This window comes from Dipteris shenzhenensis, chromosome 13 (genome assembly GCF_047967505.1).
Source record: "Dipteris shenzhenensis isolate YYH24624 ecotype China chromosome 13, Dip_SZ_1.0, whole genome shotgun sequence".
Taxonomy (NCBI): Eukaryota; Viridiplantae; Streptophyta; class Polypodiopsida; order Gleicheniales; family Dipteridaceae; genus Dipteris; species Dipteris shenzhenensis.
Genome location: NC_141608.1, coordinates 54,116,595 through 54,144,239, shown reverse-complemented (window position 1 = coordinate 54,144,239; position 27,645 = coordinate 54,116,595). Strand labels below are relative to the sequence as shown.

General features: G+C 45.2%; 1 protein-coding gene and 1 pseudogene across 2 annotated transcripts in view; one reads left to right on the top strand and one right to left on the bottom strand.

The window, feature by feature from the left end:
* LOC147895586 (ARM repeat superfamily protein) overlaps positions 1-27,645 on the top strand; it is a 264,407-nt gene that overhangs the window by 123,640 nt on the left and 113,122 nt on the right. The window lies entirely within an intron of this gene.
* LOC147895588 (uncharacterized) lies at positions 633-26,105 on the bottom strand (annotated as a pseudogene).

Below are 27,645 nucleotides of genomic sequence, written 5' to 3'. Positions count from 1 at the left end.
ATTAGAATAGATTGCACAATTTGAAGACGAACATGCAGAGGCCAAGTTGCCAATTTTCAGTACTCCATCTTTTTCTTGAGAGCTGCGAGAATCCAATCAGATTGTTGACGAGGAGAAAGTGTCCAACTCAAAGGATAGCCAAGATGACGAACCAATTGAGTTGGTGGGATGATTTTTGCAAAGGCAACAATTTTGATTTTTGAAAATTTACATGATGACCAGCAGCTAAACCATATAAAGAAAGAGCTTGCATTAGCTCAGTAAGATCCTGCTTTGTATTGCGGGGAGTGAAAAAAGAATCATTTGCATAGATATCCCCAGAAAGAATGCAAGCAGTTTGACGGTCACTAGTATCAGAGTGCTAAGGATCAACCCTATAACACTTGTCTAGTCTAGCTTTGTATGTAGATTGAGCATTGTGCTGGAAAGTAAACCCAGGCAGCAATGGATAAGATGCTAAGATCAGCAAAATTGAAATCAAGCAACAATTTAGACCAGCTTTGCCTCTCAGAGGCCAACATATGTGTATGGCCAGATGTATTATCCCCTGGCTGAGGATCATTGTTGAAGTCACCACAAAGAAAAGTATACTGCCTCCATGGATACCTCTGCATATCTTCCCAAATCTGTCCTCAATGATGGGAGGATTGAGGAGCATAGACAGATGAAAATTCAAAGATATCACCCTGTACAGTGCATTGCATAACCATCCATCTGCCTTGTGAATCATTGAAGGCCACAGAGGGATGAAGATCATGCCTGATCAGAAAGACCACTCCTGAAAAGGAATGCTGTCCAGCATAGGAAATCTCATCACCGTGAAAATGACCATGCTGTCCAGCATACACAGGCTGATTATGTTCCTGCAAAGCTACCACATCTAGCTGTAAGTGATTGAGATACCCCCAGACTGTCTGCCATTTAGAAGCATCACACAAACCTTGTACATTATGTGTCAAACATATAAGTTTCGACAGCATATTTATAGATTATGTACAGCAAAGAGAGAACTGAAATCAGGCTTGCATATCAACCTCAAGATCCGGACCCTGGCCCTGAGGTATCACAACTAGTTGAGAAGTGGACAACAAACCAACAATATCTTCTTCAGGAAAGAGAGTCCGACTGGCTGTCACAGCTGCCCACGTAACACCCACTCCTGAATTTTCTTCAGGAGTACGACTAGTCAAGGATGCACCATTCCAAGTGCGAGAAGCTAAAGGTCGTCTAGCAACGACAGTTTTCTTGGAGTCTGCCAAACCTCCTGCAAAGTTTTGTCTTTCCCTTTGGGCTGAGAGGTGGAAGGCATAGAGGGAGAGGCATTCCTATTGGACACAACATGTGTCTTGCCTTTTTCGTGAGCTGGAGTAAGAGGCTTGACACCCTTCTGTTTGAAAACGGGCTGACCCATCATTTCTTTAGTAGGCATGTGAGAAGGCATATTTTCCAAAGGCCTTTTGTGCATAACAAGAGGGCACTGAGAAGCCATGTGGTCAAACTTCTTACATTCAAAACATGCACTTGCAAACAGGACCCACTTGAGCTTGTAAAAAGCACTGCCCATATCCACCTGATTCAATGTAATAGAATAGGAGTCAGGAGTGGGATGATCAATATCCCACAAAATGCAAAATCAGTTGGAGTTCCCATTTGGCCGCAGAGGGCACACCACCTTATCCAATGGTGCTGCAATTTTGGGTAAGAGAGAAGCCAAGCACTGAGGGAAGTCAACCACTTCCACCCATACCGGATAGCGATGGCGAATTAAAGCTTGATAATCCTTGATGGGCGACTAGGGCAAAACATGCACCATCTGTTGCCCATAAAACAAAGGGGAGTATTCAAGGAGCATCTGTTAGTGCAGTTCATCTGTCATAATAACCTTAAAAAACCCCCGAGCAGGATAATGCACTTTCCGAACAAAACAACCACCCAAAGTCCTGGTGAGCCAATTTCTCACATCTGCTACAATAGGCATGCATCCCGGGAAAAAAATAATAATAGCATGCTTGGCGTATTCACGCACGGTCATCCACCTCCACCATGAGCCCTGTGAAAAACCAGACTTTTCGAGAATACAAATGTGTGCAATGCATGCGATCGGGCCTCCTATCCCAAAGGTTCCCCACCCGAACTTTGAATGCCAATTGGCCCTCCAATGGGGAAGAGCGCCCTTGTGAGAGTACTTGTTTCTACTTCGACCTACACGCAAGGTGGGAGAGAGATGGTAGATGAATGCAATGTGGTAGAGGGAATGCTACGTGAGATTCACAATGAAAGGGTGATACCCTTTCATTAATGTCCCTTGAGATCACTCAAGTTCCATCTTCCCATTTACACCTATTCTTATCCTATGACCCATGCACCTACCATTCAATGCACTCTAATGCACCCTTTCCCTTTCCCATTGCCCCTAAGACCTAGACACGTGTGTGCATATCTTTATTACTAATCATTGGCCAATGTTACATAGTTTTGGCGGTACTATTTACACCGCTTGATTGATCATAAATACAAACATATAACCGCACCATCAAATTGGCGCCTAACAATAATAAGGTTCTAATGACTATCAATTAACTAAATAATCATTTCTCTTGTCATGACACTCCCTCCTGCTTGAATGAGCAGAAGTCCTCTTCTGGATTATTGCTTGTCTCTTCAACTTACGTGCACTTTCTCTTATTACTTCTGCAATTGCATCGCCTCTTTATAATCTGCGAGTATCTGTGGAAAATCTGTAAAGAACTCTTCTTCCATCCAGAGTGCATCACTAGCTGGCTGGTTTTTAAACTTCAGTAAATACATATATCTCTTCTTTCCATGAGTACTCTTCTCTTTATGGTACACGATCTGTTCCGGAGTAAGAACTTCAGTCCCATCTTCAAGTTCAGGTTCTTCTTGATGCTGAGTATCCAAAAATGCAGAAGTATCGCCATGGTATCTCTTCAAATTGCTCACATGAAAGATATTCTTCATACGCGAGTGGGCTGGTAATTTCAGCTCATACGCTCTGGATCCTTCTTCCGGATATAAAGCTGCTAAAATCTGAAATGGACCATAAAACTTCGGTGCTAACTTAACATGTTTTGTACTTCCTCTCAGTGACTTGATTCTTCTTTTATCAATCTTCAGTAAAACCCAATCATCCTCCTTGTAATAAACTTCTTTTCTTTTTTTATTGGTTGCCTTGGATTGTTGAACCTGGGCCTTCTTAATATGTTCTTTTACCTGCTCAATAACCTGTGACATATCCTCAGCAAACTGGTCAGCAGCAAAAATTCGCTCCCCCAAGTATGTTATTGGAGTGGGTAAACATTGCCCATAGATGATTTCAAATGGGGCTTTCTTGGTGGAAGTATCTACAACATTATTATAAGCAAACTCTAACATGGGTAAGAACTCTGGCCACCTTCTAGGTTGGTCATGGACATGAGTTCGAAGTAAAGTAATCATGGTTTGATTGGCATTCTCACTTTGTCCATCTCCTTGAGGATGGAAGGCTGTAGTAAATTTCAGTTTGGTTCCGAGATTCTCTAATAGGGTTGTCCAAAAGTTGCTAATGAAACGGCCATCATTATCGGATACAATAGATTTTGGTAACCCATGTAACCTAAAGATTTCCCTAATGAATAACCTTGCTGTTTCAGGAGCAGACAATTCCTTTTTATAGGGAATAAAATGAGCCTGTTTACTCAGCCTATCTATAACAATGAAAATCTGCTCAAACTGACCAACCTTGGGGAAACCTGACACAAAATCCATTGTAATGTGTTCTCACCTTTCCGAGGGAATAGGCAAAGGCTGCAAAAGACCAAGAGTCTTACTTGTGTCAGATTTAATGCATTGACATACGTCACATTGTTGAACAAAGGTCGAAACTTCTTTGCGAAGTTTAGGCGAAATGGAAGTACCTCTCAATATTGTCGATGGTCCCTCTAATGCCTCTATGTCCATAATATGTACTCGCATGTAACTCACTCATGACTAGATGTCGAAATGTTTTGGGTACACATATGGCATGTCCCAAAAATAAGTATCCATCCACGATGGAATAAGCCTCTAAACCCTCGACCTCATTACGTTGAATCTTCCCATAAATGTCAGCGAAGTCCTCATCTCAAGGATAAGCTTCAACCATTGCTCCTAATGATTTCTCCTTAATCACAGAAATGTGATTAACTTGGGGCCGTCTACTCAAAGCATCGGCTATCAAATTCTCCTTTCCTAGCTGATATTGAATATTTGGTTGCCCAAAGGATTGAATATATTCAGTCCATTTGATTTGCCTTGAAGAAACAATGGGTTGAGAAAATAAGTGCTTGATACTTTGATGGTCAGTCTAAATCTTGAAAGCAGAACGGTATAAATAATGCTTCCATAACTTTAAAGCATGAATAACTGCCAGTAACTCCTTCTCATACATGATATATTTCAATTCAGCCCCTTGAAGTTTTCTACTCTCATAAGCAATGGGATGCCCTCCTTGCATCAACACTGCCCCAATCGAGGTACCACTTGCATCCGTATATACAACAAAGAACTCTTTGTCCATGTCCAGAAGTGTCAACACTGGTGCAGTGACCAATGTTCTCTTAAGCTCCTCAAAAGCTACGTGGTGAACCTCTCCCCACTCATACAACGAATGCTTCTTCAACAAATCTGTTAGTGGAGAAGCAAGACGTGCAAAATTCTTAATGAATCTGCGATAATAACTACACATCCCTAGGAAGGATCTCAGCTCATGCATATTTTTGGGTATTGGCCCATTAATTATGGCCTTGACCTTTTTAGGGTCAACTTGAATTCCCTCAGCAGACACAATGTGTCCCAAATACTCTATTTCTGTCTTGAAGAACTCAGTTGGTGGTACTTATCCGACTCCCGCTTCGTTTGTGTTGAGAAGACACTTAAAATAACTTCCTCTTCCTTCTCTTTTAAGCTTTTCTTCTTGTCACCACAATGTAAATATCCTAAGTCAAAGTACAGTTGACCATTTATTTGATCTTAATTAAAGAATGTTATATGTGTTAATTACGGTCGAAGAGTCATTTTAATGGTCAAAGGATTGACTACGGTCAAAGATACTTGACTCCAGTCAAGTAAACCTGACTACGGTCAGAGAATGTTGACTTCGGTCAACAAGACTTGGCATGCGCCAAGAGGGGTTAACCCCGGTTAACCAAGATGTGCCAACCTCGGTTGGAGAGACTTGGCTATAATTAAGGCGCCTTGACCTTGGGTCGAAGCTCTTTAATTATAATCAAGAGTGTTGACTCCGGTCAACCAGAGAAAATATATATATTTATTTATATATATATATATATTTGTTTAGATGTGCACATGTGTTCAGTGGGGACGCCCACCGTGACTAGGATTAGTCCACAGTGTGTTATTTGCATGCAAAGTGCTAACAATTAATGGGTACCATGGTGGTGCGCTTTAATTAATTGTTGCAGGTACTAGAAGGATTATTTTTCCTAAGCGAAATGGGAGCCTGACAAGCACCTAGGAAGCGGTTCGTGTGACCGAGAGCTTTGAAGACTCCAGAATGGCCCTAAGTGGCTTGTAATAAGAGTTAGTCTAGATTGTAGACAAGTGGCATGTTGCCAATTTGAATGGGGTTTGAAGCCCTTGTAAAGAAGGATTTCTTTTCACGTATGAGGAGAGACTTACGAGACAGCTTCCTGCTGAACTTTTGTAACAGTTTTTCTGAAAGTAATAAAGACCTTCGGGGGGGTCCAGCCCGACAATTTGTCCTGGGCCCTAGTGTTTGTTCAGAGAGAGGGAGAGCTTTGGAGAAGGGAGAGCTGTGGACAGTTTTAATTCAGTCGTTGACGTGAATCCATAGGCTGTTTATTACCCTCCAGCTCGGTTGTATTGGTATCAGAGCCGAGGCTCAAAAACTTACTGAAGTTTTTGACGATTCAAAGTGTTGGAATAAAGAGGAGCAAGCGAGTGTTTATGCATACGGCGGCAAGTCTGGCTAAACATATTGCCCTACCGGAAGTGCAACTCTTTTTTTTAGGCAAGAGCCCAAGCAGCGTCGTGTCTTGCTGGGTAATTATGTGATGGAATTCCTAAAGGAAGCTAAGGAGAGATTCCATGAGCCATCGTGAACGGCAAAGGAAGGGGTCCTGTAAATGCAAAAGGACGAACAATGGAAATCGGGAAGGCAATCTTCTGCTGATGATCTCAAAGGCAAGCGCGGGGGTGTCAGCTGGTGAATGACGACGAAGAGCTACGCTGGTCGACAGAGGCTTTGTTCCTTGAGACGGGACCTGACGCGCCTTCACCAGAGAACAGCGCTAACACACCTCCACGCAGGTGGGTGCTGCGCTGAGGCTGACGTGGAGCGCTGATGTCATCTCTGCTGACGTGGCAGATCTGACACGTGGTGCTGACGCGATGCTGACGTGGCAGCCAGCAGGTACACAGTGCACCAGATGACGTGGCAGGACACGTGGCACAGGACACGTGGCGCTGACGTGGCGCAATACAGGTGGCAGACAGCTCAGATGCTGACATGGCACTGACACGTGGCAGCCAGCCTGGCAGACCAGTGGTTAAGTTAATCCTGGTACAGTTAAACCCTGGTTGGTTGACCCGTGGTTAGTGAAACCCTGGTTAAGTCAACCGTAGTCAGTTAACTCTGGTTAGTTGAACCAGTGTCCAGTTAGTTCAACTTTGGTCCAGTTAAGCTGGCCTAACCAGACCAGTTTGGTTGGTGTAACCAGTCCAGTTAGTCTAGTTGCTGACTAACCAGACCAGAACCAGACAGTCGGTTAGAGTAACCAGTAGTTACTCATCTGGTTACTGTTTTCACCAAAAAAAAAAAAAAAAAAAAAAAGAGACAGTTGCAGAGACAGTTTTGGCTATCAATTTTCTCCTGCCTGTCAGACTTTTACTGTCAGAAAAGTAGCAGAAAACCAGAGAAAAGCAGAGAAAACAGAGATTTGCAGAAAAAGGAGAATGCATGCCTTTGAGCAGTAAAAAGAGGGAAAAACAGATGCCTTTTGAAGCCATCTGCAGCAGCCAGAAAAGGGCAACATAGTTGATGATGCTTTGGCAACTGTGTGGGTACATGCCTTGAACTGACAGCCAGTACTGGCATAGATTGTGAATGCAAAACACCTCTTGTTGAGGTACCCTTTTCTGTTGGAAAAGCAAAGGTAGTGTGCCTTAGTTACTTGCACTGTGTGAGAAAATCTGCAGATCTCAGAATATGGATCAATCACCTATCCAGTGGGATTCTCAAGATAGGGATGTGCATCCAAGACAGAGGAATGTGCCACAAACTCAACAGGAATTTGAACAAATGGTACGCACTCGTATACAAGAGCTGGAAAATTTTAAAAGGGATCCCAGGGCTCAGCATTTGTTTCCAGCAGAGGCTATGCCTAATCCAGTATATGACGTGCCAATGCCAGAGGCACACTCCCGTGTACAGTCTGAGAGAGAGAGATCTCATAGATCTCATAGGAGACGGTCCCATAGTAAAAAGAGATCGAGGCGTCATCACCGATCTCCTAGTCCATCACCGTCTACCTCGAGTTCGACTTCTGTGTCTTCTTCTTCCTTATCAGATAAACCATCCAGGAAAAGAAGGAAACACGAGAAGTCTGGGAAGAGAAAGTCTTCCAAAGCGACCAGGGAATTTAAAGAGGGAGGAAAATTTGTCAAGTTTATGACCTACAATGGACAGTATGGTCATACAGACAAAGCATTGCAGTTTATCAGACAGTTTGATGCTGCATTCGGTACAGAGAAATTTTCAGAATCCTCCAAATTAAGAATGGTCAGCTTACACTTAACAGCAACGGCTAGTGCATGGTGGAGTGCACTGACTACAGATGGGTCAGCCCCAAGAAAGTGGAAGGGCTTCAAGAAAGCCTTCTACCAGCAGTTCATGCCTAAACAGTTCAGAGACCATGTTCTTCAAGACTGGGACAGCTTGCACATGGATGCAGGAGATACAGTGGATGGGTACAACCAAAAGTTCTGGGATGCTTATTTGCAGGTTGCACCGTTCAAAAAGATCTCCAAAGGTACCCAGATGAGAAAGTACAGAGCAGGTCTCACTCCAAGAATTCAGGCAGTAGTGAATGCTTTGGGGGCAAAGAATATTCAAGATCTTATGCATTCAGCCTCAGAAGCGAGTCTTGTACCGCTACAAGATCCATCTACAGTGCCATCCTTGCATGCAGGACGTGCTGATAAAAAGAAATCTGATTTCATAAAATCAGAAAAGAAAGAGTCCCCTAAGGCTGAAAAGAAAGGGTTTCAGCCTCAGAAGTCGAGGGGTACTCAGTTCTCAAAGACCTATAAAGGCAAATCTATTTTTACCCCTGAACAGATAGCGGAATTCCGTAGAGATGGGAAATGCTTCAGGTGCGGTAAAGAGGGGCATGTGGCTGCCCAGTGCCCAGAAAAGCCTTCATCATCGAAGGGAAAAGAGGCAGAGAAGCCACGAGGACCGCAAAAGCCAATGGCGGGGGGTATTCCTGATATACTGGGTCATGCTTTGAACCCAGAAGAACGAGAATTGCTGCTATCATGGGGCAAAGTTAGAGACCAGCAAGCACTAATTTTATTTGATCCAGGGGCTACTGATAATTTCATATCAGAGGATCTAGCCCTGAGGCTGGGAATAAAGACGGAAGAGTTAGGCAGGGCTTTGGATGCCGATCAAATGTTTTGTGGGAACCCTGTGCCAGTTACTCCCTTGATAGGGAAGCTCCGTCTACATGTTCAGAGTTATGTGGATCAGGAAGACTTCTTCATTTCTCCACTGAAACATTATGATGTCGTTTTGGGGATGCCTTGGTTTCACCGCAAGGCAGTGAAGTTGACTCTTCCTGAAAGAGTGCTGGAATTTGTACATAGGGGGAAAAATCAGCGTGTAATTGCCAGGAATAAAGGGGACACTATCCCCATTGTATCTGATGTTTCATGCGGTAAAGCAATAAAGTCTGCAATTTCTGCGTACATGGTTTTTGTAAAAGAAAAAGAGACTGATATGCATGCTGAAATGAATGATGCAGACAAAGATAAGTTTCAGTTTTTGGTAAACTTTAAAGATTGCTTTTCTGATGTTTTGCCAGGGGAGTTACCCCCAGAGAGACCAGAAGATCATCAGATAGAGTTAATGCCTGGTAGTGAGCCACCAAACAGACCCCCTTATAGAGTCAGTGCGACTCAGAGAGAGGAGATTATGGCTCAGGTACAGGACTTGCTGTCCAAAGGCTTGATTCAGCCCAGCTCGTCTCCTTTTTGTTCCCCTGTACTGTTAGTACAGAAGAAAGATGGTTCATTCCGTATGTGTGTTGATTATCGCGCACTGAACAAAATGACCATCAAGAATAGATTCCCTATTCCGCGTATTGATGATGTCTTGGATCAGTTAAATGGAGCTTCAGTTTTCAGCAGGATAGACTTGAAGAGTGGCTACCACCAAGTGAGGATACAGCCTCAGGATGTGCATAAGACAGCATTCCGCACAACATTCGGGTTGTATGAATACTTAGTGATGCCTTTTGGATTGACAAATGCTCCAGCCACATTTAACAGAATGATGGATCGCATCTTCCGGAAGTACAGGCATTTTACCGGTACTTTCTTTGATGATATCTTAGTTTTCTCTAAGACAGAGGAAGACCACAGAGAACATCTTGCTATAGTGTTTCAAGAGCTAAGAAATCATCAGCTCTATGCAAACAGCAAGAAAAGTGAGTTCTTCTTGGAAGAAATCCACTATCTAGGGCATATAATATCCAAGAATGGGATACAAATGGATCCAGCGAAGATCCGTGCCATTCAAGAATGGCCAGAGCTGAAAACTGTGCATGAAGTTCGAAGCTTCTTAGGCTTGTGTTCTTACTACAGAAGATTTATCAGACACTTTGCTGATATCGCAGCTCCATTACATGACCTCACTAAGAAAAATGCAGCTTTCACATGGGGATTATCACAGAAGAAAGCATTCAATACACTCAAGGAAAAGTTGACTACAGAGCCTATTCTGGTAGTTCCGGATCTGTATCAGTCTTTTGATGTGGATTGTGATGCTTGTGGAGAATGTGTTGGGGCTGCATTGCATCAGAATGGTCATGTAGTAGCCTATGAAAGCAGACGACTTCGGGATGCGGAAAGATATTTAGGAATCTATGAGAAAGAGTTATTGGCTGTAATTCATGCTATCCATACATGGAAACACTATCTTTTGGGTGCAGATTTTACTGTAAAAACAGATCACCAAAGTCTGAAATACTTTTTGACTCAGACCAAACTTTCAGAGAAGCATATGAAATGGGCAAACATGCTGTCAATGTATCATTTTCAGATTGTCCATACTCCAGGAATTCGGAACAGAGTGGCAGATGCCTTGTCCCGAAGACCCCAGGTCAATAATGTAACTATTGCTTACCATCAGGACCTGGAAGGCATGAGGGAACAATATGTTCATGATTCTGATTTTGGTGAAATTTTACAGCAGATGCAAGAAGGGCAACCCACCAATCACTATTCCCTGAAAGATGGGTATTTAATGAAAGATGATTGCCTATGCATCACCCAGGAGATGAGGAAAAAGATTTTGGGGGAATGCCATGCACCTCCCTATGCTGGACATAGAGGAATTACAGCAACAACTCTAGCACTAGAGAGGTATTTCTTTTGGCCAGGAATGCGCAAAGATATACATCAGTTTGTTACTGAATGCCTTACGTGTCAGAAAATGAAATATGATAGACACAAGGCACCTGGCCTACTTATGCCTCTTCCCGTGCCTCAGGCACCATGGGAAAATATTACAATGGACTTTATTTTTGATTTGCCAAGATCAAAGTCAGGGAATGACGGAATTTGGACTATCATAGACAGATTCAGCAAGCAAGCTCATTTCCTTCCGGTTCGCAAAACCATAAAGGCAGATCATATGGCTAAGCTATTCATGGCACAGATCTTTAAACATCATGGTATGCCTAAGTCCATTGTTAGTGATCGAGACTCTAGAATGACCAGTCTATTCTGGAGAGCTTTATTTGATAACATGGGGACGAATCTGAATTTTTCTTCTTCTTTCCATCCCCAGACAGATGGTCAAAGTGAAGTAGCAAATTCTACCATTTTGGATATGCTGAAATGCTACGTGGGTGACCAAAGTTCAGACTGGGAAAAGTACCTACCGTTAGTAGAGTTTGCTTACAATAATACAGTACATAGCTCTACAGGGAAAGCCCCTTTTGAAGTCATATATGGGAAGGTGATTTTGCCACCTATATTAAGGACTAAAGATGAAATATTTGCAGCTGATCAGTTTGTGAGGGACCTCCAGACAGCTTACAGCCAAGTCCGGACAGCAATTGAAAGGTCTCAAGAGAAACATAAAAGAGCTGCAGATAAACATAGGAGACAGTTGGATCTCAAGGAAGGGGACTGGGTACTTTTAAAGTTTGAAAAAGCTAGGCTCCGCAAGTTTAAAGGCAAACACAAAGTGTATGCAAAGTTATCTCCCAGATACTATGGCCCTTTCAGGATTACAGAAAGAATAAATGAGGTTGCATACAGATTAGCATTGCCAGAGCATTGGAGGATTCACAATGCATTCCATGTGAGTCTTCTAAAGAAATTTCAAGGACCAGAGCCTACAGAACCAGTATCAGAAGATCCACCAGAAGTGGATGAGCTGGAGGAAGTCCTTCAGCCAGAGCAAATTGTGTACCATACTGTACGTAAAGGCCCTCAGGGTAAGGAATTTTACAGGTATCTTGTAAAATTCAAGAATTATACGGCATTAGATGCCAAGTGGATGGACGAAGACATGTTATCCGATCATCCACAGCTTTTGGATGTTTACAAGGAAGCTTTTCAGTTGAGGTCAACTGAATAGAAGCCGAGGGGATGTCACCACAATGTAAATATCCTAAGTCAAAGTACAGTTGACCATTTATTTGATCTTAATTAAAGAATGTTATATGTGTTAATTACGGTCGAAGAGTCATTTTAATGGTCAAAGGATTGACTACGGTCAAAGATACTTGACTCCAGTCAAGTAAACCTGACTACGGTCAGAGAATGTTGACTTCGGTCAACAAGACTTGGCATGCGCCAAGAGGGGTTAACCCCGGTTAACCAAGATGTGCCAACCTCGGTTGGAGAGACTTGGCTATAATTAAGGCGCCTTGACCTTGGGTCGAAGCTCTTTAATTATAATCAAGAGTGTTGACTCCGGTCAACCAGAGAAAATATATATATTTATTTATACATATATATATTTGTTTAGATGTGCACATGTGTTCAGTGGGGACGCCCACCGTGACTAGGATTAGTCCACAGTGTGTTATTTGCATGCAAAGTGCTAACAATTAATGGGTACCATGGTGGTGCGCTTTAATTAATTGTTGCAGGTACTAGAAGGATTATTTTTCCTAAGCGAAATGGGAGCCTGACAAGCACCTAGGAAGCGGTTCGTGTGACCGAGAGCTTTGAAGACTCCAGAATGGCCCTAAGTGGCTTGTAATAAGAGTTAGTCTAGATTGTAGACAAGTGGCATGTTGCCAATTTGAATGGGGTTTGAAGCCCTTGTAAAGAAGGATTTCTTTTCACGTATGAGGAGAGACTTACGAGACAGCTTCCTGCTGAACTTTTGTAACAGTTTTTCTGAAAGTAATAAAGACCTTCGGGGGGGTCCAGCCCGACAATTTGTCCTGGGCCCTAGTGTTTGTTCAGAGAGAGGGAGAGAGAGGGAGAGCTTTGGAGAAGGGAGAGCTGTGGACAGTTTTAATTCAGTCGTTGACGTGAATCCATAGGCTGTTTATTACCCTCCAGCTCGGTTGTACTTCTTGTATTTTTGCTGTAAACTGATACTCCGTTTGGGCTACTTGTTTTGAGCTCTAGATACCGTTATAAGGGGTACTTGATGGGTGGATCACCCCCTTAAAATCTTGTTCTGATCCGACTTTCCATTGGGGAGAACGGGGGGGTCCCTTTTCCTCACGGTTTAAGGATTTTAAGGGTATATTCACGCGGGGGGGGGGGTGTGTGTGTGGGTGGGGGGGGCAGAGACAAAAAATTTTCAGAAAAATCCTTTGTTTCAGAACCTCAAGAATTCGGGGTTGTTCGGGAAGGAGATGTTTGCAACCCGGAAATTGTGCTATGCTGTCCGCAGAACATGCCCGTCATCTCGCGTTCCCTGGCTTCGCCTTCTTCTGTGACTTCCGTCCCTGCTTCTGTCGACCGCGTCTGTCACGGACCGTGCCTTTCTCCCACTAGTGCTTTCGCCACGATTTTGCACGTTGCTCTCGCCCTTTTCTCGTCTTGCTTGTGGACCGTCGCCGCTCTGATACCGAATATGAAAAACCAGACTTTTCGAGAATGCAAATGTGTGCAATGCATGCAGAATTTGAATACCAATTGGCCCTCCAACGGGGAAGAGCGCCCTCGTGAGAGTACTTGTTTCTACTTTGACCTACATGGAAGGTGGGAGAGAGATGGCGGATGAATGCAATGTGGTAGAGGGAATGCTACGTGAGATTCACAATGAAAGGGTGTACACTCAAGTTTCATCTTCCCATTTACACCTACCCTTATCCTATGACCCATGCACCTACCATTCAATGCGCTCTAATGCACCCTTTCCCTTTCCTATTGCCCCTAGGATCTAGACATGTGTGTGCACATCTTTATTACTAATCATTGGTCAATGTTACATAGTTTTGGTGGTACTATTTACACCGCTTGATCGATCATAAATACAAACATATAACCGCACCATCAAATTGGCGCCTAACAATAATAAGGTTCTAATGACTATTAATTAACTATTTCTCTTATCATGACAAGCCCAACAGTGGGAGCAGAGTCCTTCCAATCCCGGCGCGTGTCTTCAAAGCCCTCATGCATAACATCAAAAACTAGGTGAGCCTCAAGAGAAGCATGCATCGAGTCATCTTGACCCGAGTCCTGTTTCTGCTTCTTGTGCATGTAGGTCTTGACAGTTTCCATGGGAAAATGAAAGGAGTAACAAGGAGAAGTTGAAAGGGAAAGACAAAGGGAAATTAGAGAGAGAGGCGGAGAACTCTCTCTATAGACAGCACGGACTGACAAAAACTGATTGTACGGACGCGACTGTACGGAATGTACAGATTTCTGTACGGAAATATGTGACCTGGCAGTATAGAATTTGTATGGATTTTTGTACGGGAATCTGCATGTAAAATTTACGGTAGTACGGATTTTTTCGACAGGACGGATTTTGTACGGATGTACGGACGGCTGACTTCCAAAAAAATTTGGCAGTACGGACAGCTGTACGCGACAACGTATGGACAAGCACCTGCAGTGTGGGAGCACGAGGGTTGGCGCGAGAACCAAGAAAAGGAGCAGGAAGGGGTGCGCAGGATGCGGGTTGCAAGCTGGTCTCCTCCTCTCACCACAAACACACACCTCTTACACACACACTTACACTTTTTTTTTGTGTAAAACCAAGATACTTATATTATAAAACATTCATTTACATCCAGGCCGTGCTCAAAATAGAGCTACAGCCCTATCCATCAGAAACTGTAAAAGAAAAGTTGAATACAAGAAACATCCAAATCTTCCTCATGTAAGGCATCATATAAAGACTGCCTTAATGAGGCTCTGAAAAACTCAAAAGGATGCTGAAGAGGAGAATTCAGATATGCTTGGATGCGCTGCAGCCAGAGGGTCCATAAGGCCCAGTATCTGATCCAGTGGAAGAAGAGAGAATACTGTGACAAAGAAGCTGATAGTTTGCCATACATCCAGAAAAACCTGTAGAACCTGTGTGCTGGAAATCTGAGAGATAAAAAATAGGAGATTCTATCTAGAAGGTCTCTGGAATATGAACAAAACCACAATAAATGCGGAATACTCTCCGATGCAAGGTGACATCTTGGACAGAGAGGTGAAGCTATTCGTCGTTTAGCCAATTTCACTCCCACTGGGAGAATACCAACAATACATCTCCATAGGAATAGTCTTTGCTTCAATGGCATTTTCAACTTCCATATCATTTGCAATCTTCCTTTCCACCAGGCTAATGATTTGTTCAGATGCCATAAAGAATTAGCATGATGGGCAATCCAAGGAGGAGGTAATATTAATCTATAAGCCTGTATAGATGTCAATGACTGCAAAGGCTTAGAAGAAATGCTTGAACTTGAAGACTGAAGGTGCCAATCTTGAAGCCTGTCACTGCCATTCAATGTCGGAATTGGAACCAGAGGGAGTAGGAGATCAGCAATAGCTTTCCAAATAGGTCTATGATGCATTGCCAGGCTGTATTGTCTACATGCTGCTGGAAAAAGGAGAATATTTCCTTGCATATCTACAACGTCATCAATGAACCGGATACCCATTTTCATAAGATTGTATGCTCTGATGGGTTGTTGAACAGCAAGGGGAGAGGAAAACACAGCACTCCAATGAATACTCTCCAATCTGAGTGATGATGCTAGAGAAGCAGGATGAGGAGACCATTTGATGTGAGAGAGTACTTGCTTCCAATCCTGAATCAAGGAATTAGAAAATGGACAACCAGGGATTTTACCTTGAAATTTTCCAAGTACTACTTCCGATGGATCTACTATCCAATGTCCATAAGCATGTGTGCGCATCTGACCACACAAAATTGCTAGCATAATAGACCAAGGCTGCTCTTGTTGAAAGAATGTTTTGAGCATAGTGATCTTTCTTGCCAACACATGATATTTGATGTTTATTATATTCAAACCACCATGCATTCTGGGTGAGCAAAGCAAGTCCATTTTGAGCAACCGTAAAGCTTTTTTATGAAGCTTGGTTTTCCAAAAAATCTCCATGGCTTGAGACATAAAAGATGAGAGATCTCGAGATGACCAATGTAATAGAGGAAGGTAGAACTGGACATAAGCTAGAACAATATACTGGACAATTTGAAGCCGTACATGCAGAGGCCATGTGGAAATCTTCCAATATTGTAATTTGTCCTGAATTTTGTTGAACACCCACAACATTTGTTGCTTATTACTGATTTTCCAGCCAATAGGATAACCCAAATGTCTTACTATATTTTCCGGTTGAATAATCTGGCCTGGCCACAGAATAGCATGCCAATCACAAAGCTTGAGAGGCAAGAGTTTTGATTTCTGAAAATTAATTTTAAGACCAGCTGCCAACCCAAAATCTGAAAGGGTATCCATCAAGAGGCGAATCTCCAATGGACTGTTCTTTAGCATGAAGAATGAATCATCTGCATAGGCCTGCGCTATGAAGGGTCGTGAACCAGAAATCTGAAGCCCCTCTAGCTGTCCAGTATCAACCATGTGATCCATATAAAGAAGCAAAGGATGTGAAGCGATGGCTTAAAGCAAGGCACTGAGAGGACATCCTTGTCGAACCGAACGTTCGAGAGTCCAAGACTCAGACAAATGTTTCCCTATAAAGCATTGTGCAGTAGAATTTGAATAAAGCCAATATATGACATTAGATAGCTTTGGCCCAAAACCAAGTTTTTGCATGATTTGAGAGACATAATCCCACTGTACTGTATCAAACGCCTTCGCCACATCCACCTGCATGACCAACACATCTTGATCTGAATATTTAGCATATTCCATTGCAATAAGAGTGTCAGTGATATTGTCATGTATGTGCCGTCTTGGAACAAAACCATATTGCCTAGGATGAAGTGCATCATGAAGGATATCCTTTATCCGATGTACCAACATTTTGGCAATCAGTTTGTATATCACCGGCATCAAAGTAATTGGTCTCTAGTCATCCATAGTCTCACAAAGAATCTTTTTGGGCACAAGCCTAACCAGACCATGCTTCCAAGCTGAGGGAAGATGTTGGTGCTGCCATGCTGCATTAATAAACTGCAGAATTGGACCCTTCATTTCTGGCCAAAAGGCTTCGAAAAATTCAACCGTCAGACCATCCCAGCCAGGGGATTTATGTTTACCCAAATGCTTAAGGGCTTCATCCAATTCATCATCTGAAAAAGACATTTCCAGCATTGAGGCTTTTTGCGGGGAGACAATGGGAGAAACAAGCTCAGTAAATCTGTTACGAGCCAATGCGACCTGAGGTGCAGAAGAAGATGGCTGAGAATAAAGGAGCTGAAAATGATCCAGACATTGTTTTTCAAGCTGAGAGAGAGACTGGGTCGAGAGACCATGTGATTTCCTTATCCTCATGATAGATTGGCTTTGTCTGTGTGCATGTAAGTTCCGGAAAAAAGATTTAGAGGAACAGCCCTTATCTAGCATAGGTTTAACTCTGGCCCTAATCTGCCATTTAGACAGCTTGCGTTTGTCATTGGCATCAATTATAGAGGAAGCACAAGATAATAAATGCTGCTCACTGCTGCTCCGCCCCCTCCCCCTGCCTGTCCCTCGCTCCCTCCCTCTGCTGTCCCGCCCCCTCTCCCTGCCTTCGTCCCCTCCCCCCTGCTGCTCCGCCCCCTCTCCCTGCCTCCGCCCCCTCCCCCCTGCTGCTCCCCCCTGTCCCCTGCTGTCCCGCCCCCTCTCCCTGCCTCCGCCCCCTCCCCCCTGCTGCTCCGCCCCCTCTCCCTGCCTCCGCCCCCTCCCCCCTGCTGCTCCCCCTCTCCCCCCTGCCTCCGCCCCTTCCCCCCTGCTGCTCCGCTCCCTCTCCCTGCCTCCGCCCCCTCCCCCTTGCTGTCCCGCCCCCTCCCCTGCTGTCCCGCCCCCTCCCTGCTTGCTCTCCCGTCCCCTCTCTTCCTCTCACTCCTCCCTTTCTTCTCCTCTCCTTTCCCCTCTCAGCCCCTCCCTCCCTCTCAGCTTGCCCCTCTCCCCTCTCAGCCCCAGCCCCTCTCCTCCTTCCCTCCCCTTCCCCCCTGCTTCCTCTTAGCCTCCTTTCCCCTCCCTTGCCCCTCGCAGCTTTTTTGGAACGGAAGGAGCTTTTTTTTTCTGTTCGAGTCGGCCTCCTCACCTTGATTGGCGATGGATTCTCCGTCAGCCAATCCTACTCCATCTCCACCGGCCGCGAAAACTATCACTTTCTCTAAAGACGAGTTGCAGCAGCTCAAGAAGGATGTAGAGATTGAGTGCTCTACCACTTTGCTAGCACGCATCTTCGGGTCTCACCCTTCCAGATCCCAAGCCAGAGACTGGATGCTTGCGGCTCTCCCCCCAGACCTCGCTCCTCGATTGGTAGATGTTCGCCTTCTGGGACGAGGTTTTTTCCAGGTTGTTTTTGACACTCCAGAGGCTGCGAGCACTGTGCTCAAGGCCGAGTTTTTACACCTGGGACACAGGAAGATCTTCTTTGAAGCCTTTCACCTTGGTTTCGACCCAGTAGAGGCAGATAAGAAGTTCTTCTCGCTCTTCATCAGGTTCCCCGGGCTTCCCCAGGTTTACCATCGACTTCTTTCTGTTATTGGGGAGCATTTTGGCGCAGTTGCTGAGATCCCACCCCTCCCTGGGTTGCCATTGACTGCAGCAGAGGCAACCAAGGCTGATGGGGTTCCTAGAGTTAGGGTCCTTTGCAAGGATCCTAACCTCGAGATGGACCACGTCATGATACAGCGCCCGGATGGTTCCTTTTTTCGCCAGAGAGTGGAGATTTCAGGCAGGCAGGACCAGTGCAGGATTTGCAGGACCTCGGGACACTTTGCCAGGGATTGTCCCAGGAAGAAGAAAAGGCCTAAGAAGCCCTCTAGTACAGCTACCGCCTCAGGGCTTCGACAAGGGGGACAGGGGGGGGGATTAGACCCGGCACTTGCCCCTCGACCTCGTCAGAGGGGTGGTACAGGTCCAGCTCCTGCTCCTCGTTCTTCACGTGGCGGTCCTGCTCAGTCAGGTGGTGGTACAGGTCCAGTACCTATTCCTCGGCCTCGTCAGGGGGGTGGTACAGGTCCTTCACCTGCTCCTCGACCCCCACCTCCCTCAGGCACACGCGATGCTTTACAGTGGGTTCCAGTACGTGTGCATGTCCCTCCTTCAGTTCACGAGGGTACCTTAGTAGACTCTGCTTCACCTCGAGCTGTCCTTCCTGTCCCACCTTGCACAGTCCGAGACGCTGAAGCTTCGACCTCCTCCCCAGTTGCAGCTTCTTCCTTAGATCCAGCACTGCCAGATGTTCCTCTTGAGGACGGAGAGATTTCCGCGACTGGGCAGACACCGGGTAGAGAGCCTTCCTCACTCCCTCCCTTGGACAGGGGGAAGGGGATAGCTTACACTGTTGATCCTCTTCCCTCACAAGGGATCCTTCGTACTCCGGTGTCTGGATTGCTCCACAGGAACTCGTTTTCAGCCTTGGCAGAGAGTTCAGATTTCCCAGAGGAGGAGTTTGTGCCCGCTACTTTTGGGGAGCCAGTGGTTGGATTTCCTGTTGACAGGGCTTCTTCTTCAGGTGCCAGGATTCTTTCCCCTATTGACTTTCCTCCACTGGGTTCCTTCCCTCCTTCCTCGAGCAGGAGGTCTTCCCCTGTTGAGGGGTTTGTTTCCGCCACTAGGTCGGGTAAGGTGTTCCACTCTACATCCTCCCGTCGATGAGGATTATCAGTTGGAACATACAGGGCCTAGGTGGCGTCCCACATCGCCGCCGTAGACAGCTGATCCGGGATCAGCTTCATCCAGGTGTTACTGGGGGTCCCATTGATATATTATTTATTCAAGAGCACAAGCTGGATTATAGAGATTGTGCCAAGTCAGGCAAGTTGCTTTCAGGACATACTTTTTGGTCGCCTGCTTTGGGCACTAGGGGTGGCACTTCTATTTCAGTTTCGCATTCGGTTCTCCCCTTAGTTGTTGGGCACGGAGTCATTATCCCCTCTAGAGCTCAGTGGATTATTCTTTTGATTGGAGGGCGTAAGGTTGGCTTCCTCAACCTATATGCCTCCAACATTAGAGGGGAACGTGTCCTTATGTGGAAGACTTTGCTCTCCTGGGCCCCCATTGTGGATTCTTGGGTGATTGGAGGTGACTTTAACATGGTCGAGTTACCTTCAGACAAAAAAGGGGGTAGAGAAGGCGGACTTCACTCTTTGGAGAGAGCAGCTTGGGATGCCTTCCTTTTCCATTTCTGTGGCAGAGATACTTGGTGTGATGATGCCTTTCTTATTCAGCCACAGTCCCTCCTGTTCTCTTGGTCGAACAGGAGGCAACAGATGCCTATTCATGCACGCATTGACAGATTTTATGTAGATGACTGGGCACTAGACAGAGGTGGATCGGTATGCATTGCTGCGGGGGTTTCCACCTCAGACCATTTCCCTGTTGTTCTGGCTATCTCAGAGCCTCACTTGAGAGGCCGATCTGCCAGCATCAGGATTCCAGATGCCTTTTACACAGAGGAGGACCTTACAGAGGCAGCCCTACGGATATGGTTTGCTCATGTCCAGGGAGGGCAGCCACATCCTTCACATTTAGCCGCTGCCCTCTCTGGTATTAGCGACTTTTACTGCTCAGTTGCTTCTACCAGAAGACGAGATATTCTCAGACGTGAGATTGGTGTTCGCCAGCAGTTAGCAGCTTTGCAGAGGGAAGAGCAGAAACGGCCTTCAGATGCTTGGATTCAGGAGCGCCTTGCTGCAGCGAGGGCTCATCTGCAGTTATTGCTTGATCAGAGAGCAGAGTATGCCTTTCATGCACGGGAGTCCTTCTGGATTCAGATGGGTGGTAGAGTCAATAAACACTTTTTCTCTACTCTTGGCCCTAGACATAGTAGAGAGAGTGTATCTCAGCTTATTGACTCACATGGGGTTTTACAGATAGAGCCAGATGACGTCTTACGCATAGCTTCAGATTTCTATGCCACCCTCCTTACTGCTGATCCTGAGACACACGTTATAGAGGATGCTAGACAGGCTATTTGGCAGAGTATCCCAGTGTTGGTGAATCCGGATATGCAGGTTCTACTTGACGCACCTTTCACCAACACAGAGTTCAGGACTGCACTTTCAGCCCTTCACAAGGGCAAGTGCCCAGGTTTAGATGGCCTCACCCCGTCCTTTTTCATTGCATTTTGGGATATGATTGGAGACTATATTACTTCAGCCATGCAGGCCATTTGGGACTCTGGCGAGATGCCTGAATCGCTTACAGAGGGCCTCATCCACCTTATCCCAAAAGGAGGTAGCAGAAATTTATTGTCCCAGTGGAGGCCTATCACACTTCTGGGGACTTGTTACAAGATTCTGGCCAAGGCTATCAGCCTCCGATTGCAGCCACTTCTCCCTGATCTTATCCACGACACTCAGACGGGATTTGTGCATGGCAGAAGTATTTTTGATAACATTTTTTCTTTCTGGGAAGCTTCAGAGTGGGCCATGCAGAGTGGCCAGAATCTTGCCATTCTACTGTTGGATTTTGAAAAAGCTTATGACAGAGTAGATTGGAGTTTTTTGGAGGGCACCCTTCTACGCTTTGGATTCACTGATGTTTGGATCAGAGGTGTTTCCTCTTTGTACAGATCAGCCCATAGCCAGGTACTTATTGGTGGGGTAAGGGGTGAGAGATTTCAGATTTCGAGATCAGTCCGTCAGGGATGCCCCCTTGCTCCTTTTCTTTTTTTATTCGTGGCCGAAGCTATGAGCATCTATGTTAGATCTCAAGCTGACATCTTTGAGCTGAGACTTCCTATCAGAAGAGAAGAGGAGCTGCTTGACAGTGAGTTGGCTGATGACACAGCGATTTATTTGGATGCCTCTCCACAGACTTTGACTTCTTTCAGGACAGCATTGGATTTATTTTGCTTGGCGGCAGGGGCGCAGATAAATTGGCATAAATCCAATGGCTTTTGGATCAGTGATGAGGACACTCCAGTTTGGGGACTTGACATAGGGTTCACTTGGATTCAGAGGGGTGTGCCTATCAGGTATTTGGGCTGCCAGGTCGGCTTGGGTATTTCTACCACGCAGCAGTTTGCTCCCGTGTTGGAGAGCATCAGAAGGAAGCTTCTCTTTTGGAGCTCAGCCAAGCTGGATCTTGCCTCTAGAGTTGTGGTGGTCAACCAGGTCCTCTTGGCCACGGCCTGGTTTATTTGTTCATTCAGCTCAGAAGACCGATCAGGAACTTTCTCTGGAGTGGGCTTGATGGCACAGCAGATGCCTTAGCCAGAGTGGCTTGGGAGACCCTCATCCTCCCTACACAGGATGGGGGTCTCAATATTATTGATCCAGATTTACAGTGCAGAGCCTTACTTTGCAAGATAGTGGTGCGAGGACTTATGCCAGGACAGGAACCGTGGAAGGACTTTCTTATCAGCAGCATACAGAGGTGCACACCTTCCTCAGGAGGAGACTGGATGAGCAGTGTTAGATGGATCTTCACCTCAGCACACCTCAGATCACCTTCATCCCCTCTCATGGTTGCCATTCTGAAAGCTTGGGCTAGTTTCAGAAGCTCTCTTCGGAGGATTCCTCCTTCCTCCCGGGAAGAGATTGATAGGCAGCCCATCATGTGGAACGACAGTATTTTAGATGATCGTGGCAGACCACTGGGTGCCTCACCCTACATGCAGTGGGCCAGGTGGGAGAGGGGACCTGCTTCTTCTTTAGGATCTTGGAAAGCCTTCCGTAGGCTTCCAGAGGAAACCAAGTCAAGGTTGACAGGACATCTCAGAGGGAGTGCAGGGAGGATCTTGCTGATTGAGACAGCCCTTCCAGAGGCTTGGATAGACACAGATGATATGCCTCTCACTACCTCCACTTGGGCAGGCACTTTCTCGAGAGGCGGGGTTCCACTTCAGGTCTTAGCCTTCCGAGATGCACAGGAGGATGCTTTAGTTTTCAGTGTCCAGGATGGTGGCAGATTGCTCAGATCTACAGATGATATATTGCTTGAGTCTGCTTTTCAGCCTATCAAGGTCGTAGGCCTTTTGATGCAGGGATCAGATTCAGAGTGGTTCTTAGACCCTGACCCCCAGTTACTCTCCACCGGGTCTTGGAGACTTTGGCTCTATGGAGGAGTTCCCATCAGGTATTTACAGTGGGACCCCGGAGAGTGGGAGTGGATTGACGCGGGGCATCGAGAGAAGACCTTCCCCTTCTTTCGTTACACGGTCAGTAATGCCAGGAGATTTCAGCTCAGTAGTAGAGACTGGAGACCCTCCAGAGTTCCTCATTGGGAGACTTTTGGTATTACTGCGGATCAGCAGAGGTACTTCTGGAGGAGGCTCTTGAAATCCCACAGGAATAGAAAGATCACTATCTTCTTTTGGCTTTCTATTCATGGAGGGATTGCAGTGAACCTTTGGAGGTCCAGATTCGGAGCCGACCCTACTTGCCCTCGTTGCCTTTCTGCTTCGGAGTCTATTCAGCATTGCTTATGGGATTGCAGACAGGCGAGATTGATTTGGATGGGGATAGCCAGGATCTTCAGTCACTTTGCCCATTCCCCACTCTTTATGACTTGGGGCTCGGTGGCTTGGCTTTCTCTTACAGGACCTCAGGTTTTCTATGAGGGACTTGACTCCTCCCGGGCCATTTCGGTTCGACGTCATCGGGTTGAGCTCTGCTCGTTGGATGTGGTTCCACACCGTCCTTTTACAGCTGTACATGCCTCTGTGGATACTTCTTGGGAGATTATAGCGAGCATAGCAGCCTGGCATATCTGGAGATCCAGATGCACAGAGGCTATGGAGGGTACTCAGGTTCATCCCTCGCACACATTGGCTAGTATCTGGACAGACATCGTACACACTCTGATGGCCGTATGGACGGGTATGCAGGGGGACTCCCGTGCAGCCTCAGCTAGGAGGGTTTCTTTCTTCAGGGAATGGAAGGATTCTCCTTTCTTCTCTGAATCTACTACAGGGTTGAGATGGCACTTTCAGCCTCAGCCTTGGTTTCTTTCCACCTCACTCTGAGGGGGTTTTTTATTATCCTCATGATTTCATGATGTATCCCGCTTTGAGCTTGCTCTCGCGGGTTTTTGTTCTTACTTAATAGAAGTCTTTTTCATGGAAAAAAAATAAATGCTGCTCAGAATCAGATAGAGATCTTTGATGACTAATCTGTACAAGATACTGCTTGTATGATTTTGCCCACTGGATATGCTGTCTGGTTTCTGCCAAGTACCATCTTCCATATTCCTTGATGACATTTTGAATACGATGTATGAAAGAGATCCAAGCAAATTCCAGATCCTCCTGAGCATGGGATAGCAATGGCCTGCAAGCCAGTCTGATCATATGCTGAAATTTTTCGTGAGAAAGATAGAATTGATTAACCTATAAATTTCTGACTGAAGAGAGCTGCAAGTCATCCAGAGGCATACCAAAAGAAAGGGTGAGCCAAAGTGGAGTGTGATCAGATAGTTGTTGTGAATAATCAGTCCACATCTGACATGTATATTCATCATATTGCTGAGCATGAATGAGATAAAATCTATCAAGCCTGGCCCAATAATCTGTGAAAGCATTATGATGATATGTAAATCCCATCACTGAAGGATGAGTTGCTGTCCATAAATCTGCAAATCGAAGTGATGATGTCATGTGTTCCCATTGCTGGATTTCAGAGGGCAGCATATGTGATTTATGCGTGGTATTGTCCTTCCAGTGAGGAGAATTGTTGAAATCACCACAAAGTAGAGCATTAGAGGACCAAGGATATTGCTTTATGGAGTTCCACATTTGAGCTCTGGAAGCTGAATTTTGAGAGGCATACAAAGATCCTATTTCAAAAATCTCTCCATTGATCATACATTGGATAATCATCCATCGTCCACCTAGATCATTATATGCTATCAAGGGTTGCAGATCATGTCTGGCTAAAATGCACAGCCCAGAGAATTGTTCCGATCCTGAATAGAATATATCATATCCTGAAAAAAACCCATGCTGTCCAGCAAAAAAATGCTGATTATGCTCTTGGAGACATACAACATCCGGATGAGTTGTATTTATATAATGCCAGAGAAGCCTCCATTTATTGTGGTTGCAGAGGCCCTGTATATTATAGGAAAAACATTTAAGAGAAGCACTCATGAAAATATATACAAGAGAATGATCGGTCCTCCAAAAGAGCGGGAGGCCTCAAGCCTCTGCCATTGCCACAGGGTCTTGCTGACCCTCAGCTTCCAATTCCCTGATAATATCATCTTCTTCACAAAGGGGAAGACCCTTCTTGACTGCATTGACCCAAGCCTTTGAGATGGGGCTGCTTGAAGAGGTAGAAGATTGTCTTGGAGAAGGAGCAGAGGCATCCCAATTACGAGATTGGAGAGGTCTTTGTTTGAGAGGCACCGTCTTCTTTCCAGTCTGCCATCCCTCATGAGAAGATGAAATATTTTCTCCTAACTTGCTTTTACCTTTATCCTTATTTTGAGCTGAATTGGCCTGGCTTCCTGTATGAACTGAAGGCTTTGCTCCTTTAGCTTCAATCTTTTCCACATATGTCTTCTGACCTCCTTTATTAGATGGCAGAGGAATAGCAGTTGGAGGAGGTGGATGAAGGATAGAAGGACACTCCGAAGCAAGATGCCCAAATTTGTGACAAGAAAAACAAGCTCCAGCAAAAATGCCCCATTTTAAGGTGAAATATTTCTTGCCCAAATTAACACCCTCAATCTCAACTGCAATAGAAGAAGGGGTCGGTCTATCAGTATCCCATAATATGCAAAAACGATTTTTATTACCTGTTGGACGAGGGGGACAAATCACTTGTCCCAATGTCATAGCTAAACCTGGAAGCTCTGTTCTCATATAATCTGGAAAATCAACCACTTCAACCCATACAGGGCAATGATGCTTGATGAGGTTCTGATAGTCCTTATTGGGGGACCAGGGCATGATATGCACCATCTGGCGACCAAAAAATAAAGGGGACATTTCCAGCATCTTTTGTTTTGTCAAAGCATCCAAAAGATGAACTTCATAAAATCCTCGGGAGGCAAAATAGACTCCTTCTACAAAGCATCCACCTAGGAGAGAATTCACCCATTGTCCCACATCATTAGCAGAGGGAATTTTGCCTGGGAAAAAGATGATAACTGCAGTTTGAGAGAGCTTCTTCAAAGGTTGCACAAGAGATGGCAGCTTCATTTTATAAGTGAGTTCCGAAGCAGGTTGAATCCATTTCCTTCTGCTTTGTTGAAAATCATCATTCAGCATATCAAACACATAGGAAGCATCTTCAGAAGAAGGAGCTATGGGGGAAGAGGCTTCCCTTAATTGTCTTTTGGGTTCAAGAGAGAGGGCTCTCTTGACATAGTACTTGTTTGCTTCTGCCATGGAGGCTAAGGGATTAAACAGATATCAAACAGGGAGAATCAGACAGGGCACAAAGAAAGGCTAGCAGGCTGTACGGACGCTGGGATGAAGCACTGTACGGGCGCAACGAAGAAACTGACAGAAACTGTACGGACAGATTGAGAGATTACAAGAAAGGACTGACAAGCTGTACGGGATCACTGACAGGCTGTACGGGACAACAGACAGTCTGTACGGAAGAGTTAACGACTGTACGGAATGATTAAACGGGAAAAGTACGGATAGACTGTATGGGCTTTGGGAAGGAAGACTACAGGTAAGAACTGACGTGCAGGGTCGAATGGAGCGGCGATGGTAAGGTAACCTGACGCAAAAGCCGTACGGGGACCGTACGACGGCCGTACGATGGTACGGACAAAAAGACGGGCGCCAGACAATGATGGACGACGCTGATCAGCAAGCACGATCGACGCTCACCGTACCTCTCTCACACACCGCTCTCGTCCACCGTCACACACACACACACACACAGAGCACTAGGGCCCAAGCCAACATACACACACACACACACACACACACACACACACAAGCATGCAAGCACACCTTTTTTTTTGTCAAATTTATTTGCTCTTATATTACAAAAAACAATCCGCAACAAGGGGACGTGTAGCTACAAGATGAAATGTTCTCCTTATATGAGAAGAAAGCAAGATAATCAAGATCTGAGCCATGCAGGTAGTTGAAGAAGGATTGCCGTAGAGATGCTTGGAAGAAGATGCACTTAACTAGGGACGGATCACCAAAGATCCTGTGGTTTCGGTCCTCCCATAGAGTCCACACACACACACACACACACACACACACACACTCTTCTTTTTGTAAAAGAGATATTTCATTCAGAAAAATATACATTCATAGCTGTCAGCTACTACTCATAACTAAAAGCAATAATTAAAAGACTTCCAATTGGGCCTGAGGAAGGTCTCCCATAGGAATAAGCATCCTGAAGTGACCGAAACAAAGAAACTTGAAAATAGGAAGAGACATTAATTGCAGAGTTCTCATACAGTTGAATGATATGAGCACGATACAACACACGCTCGCGCGCACACACGCGCACACACTTTTTTTTGTGAGAAGAAATTACACACTTTTTTTTTTGTGAAACCAGTAACTATATTATTAACATGACATCAATGTACATGACATTAGACTCCAAAAGAGAGCCTAATGGAAGAACTCAAAAACAGTCAGAAAACACTTCAAGGCTAGTAGCATCCAAGTCCCTCGCAGCATAACTGTCATATAAAGATTGCTTGAGGGACATTCTGAAGAAAGTATATGCCTGAGGAAACTGTTGTCCCAAGAGTGCAATCTCTGTGTCCAAATAGTCCATAGAACCCAAAAACGAGCCCGATGAAAGAAAAGGAGGAATGGAGACATTTGAGATGCGAAGCATCC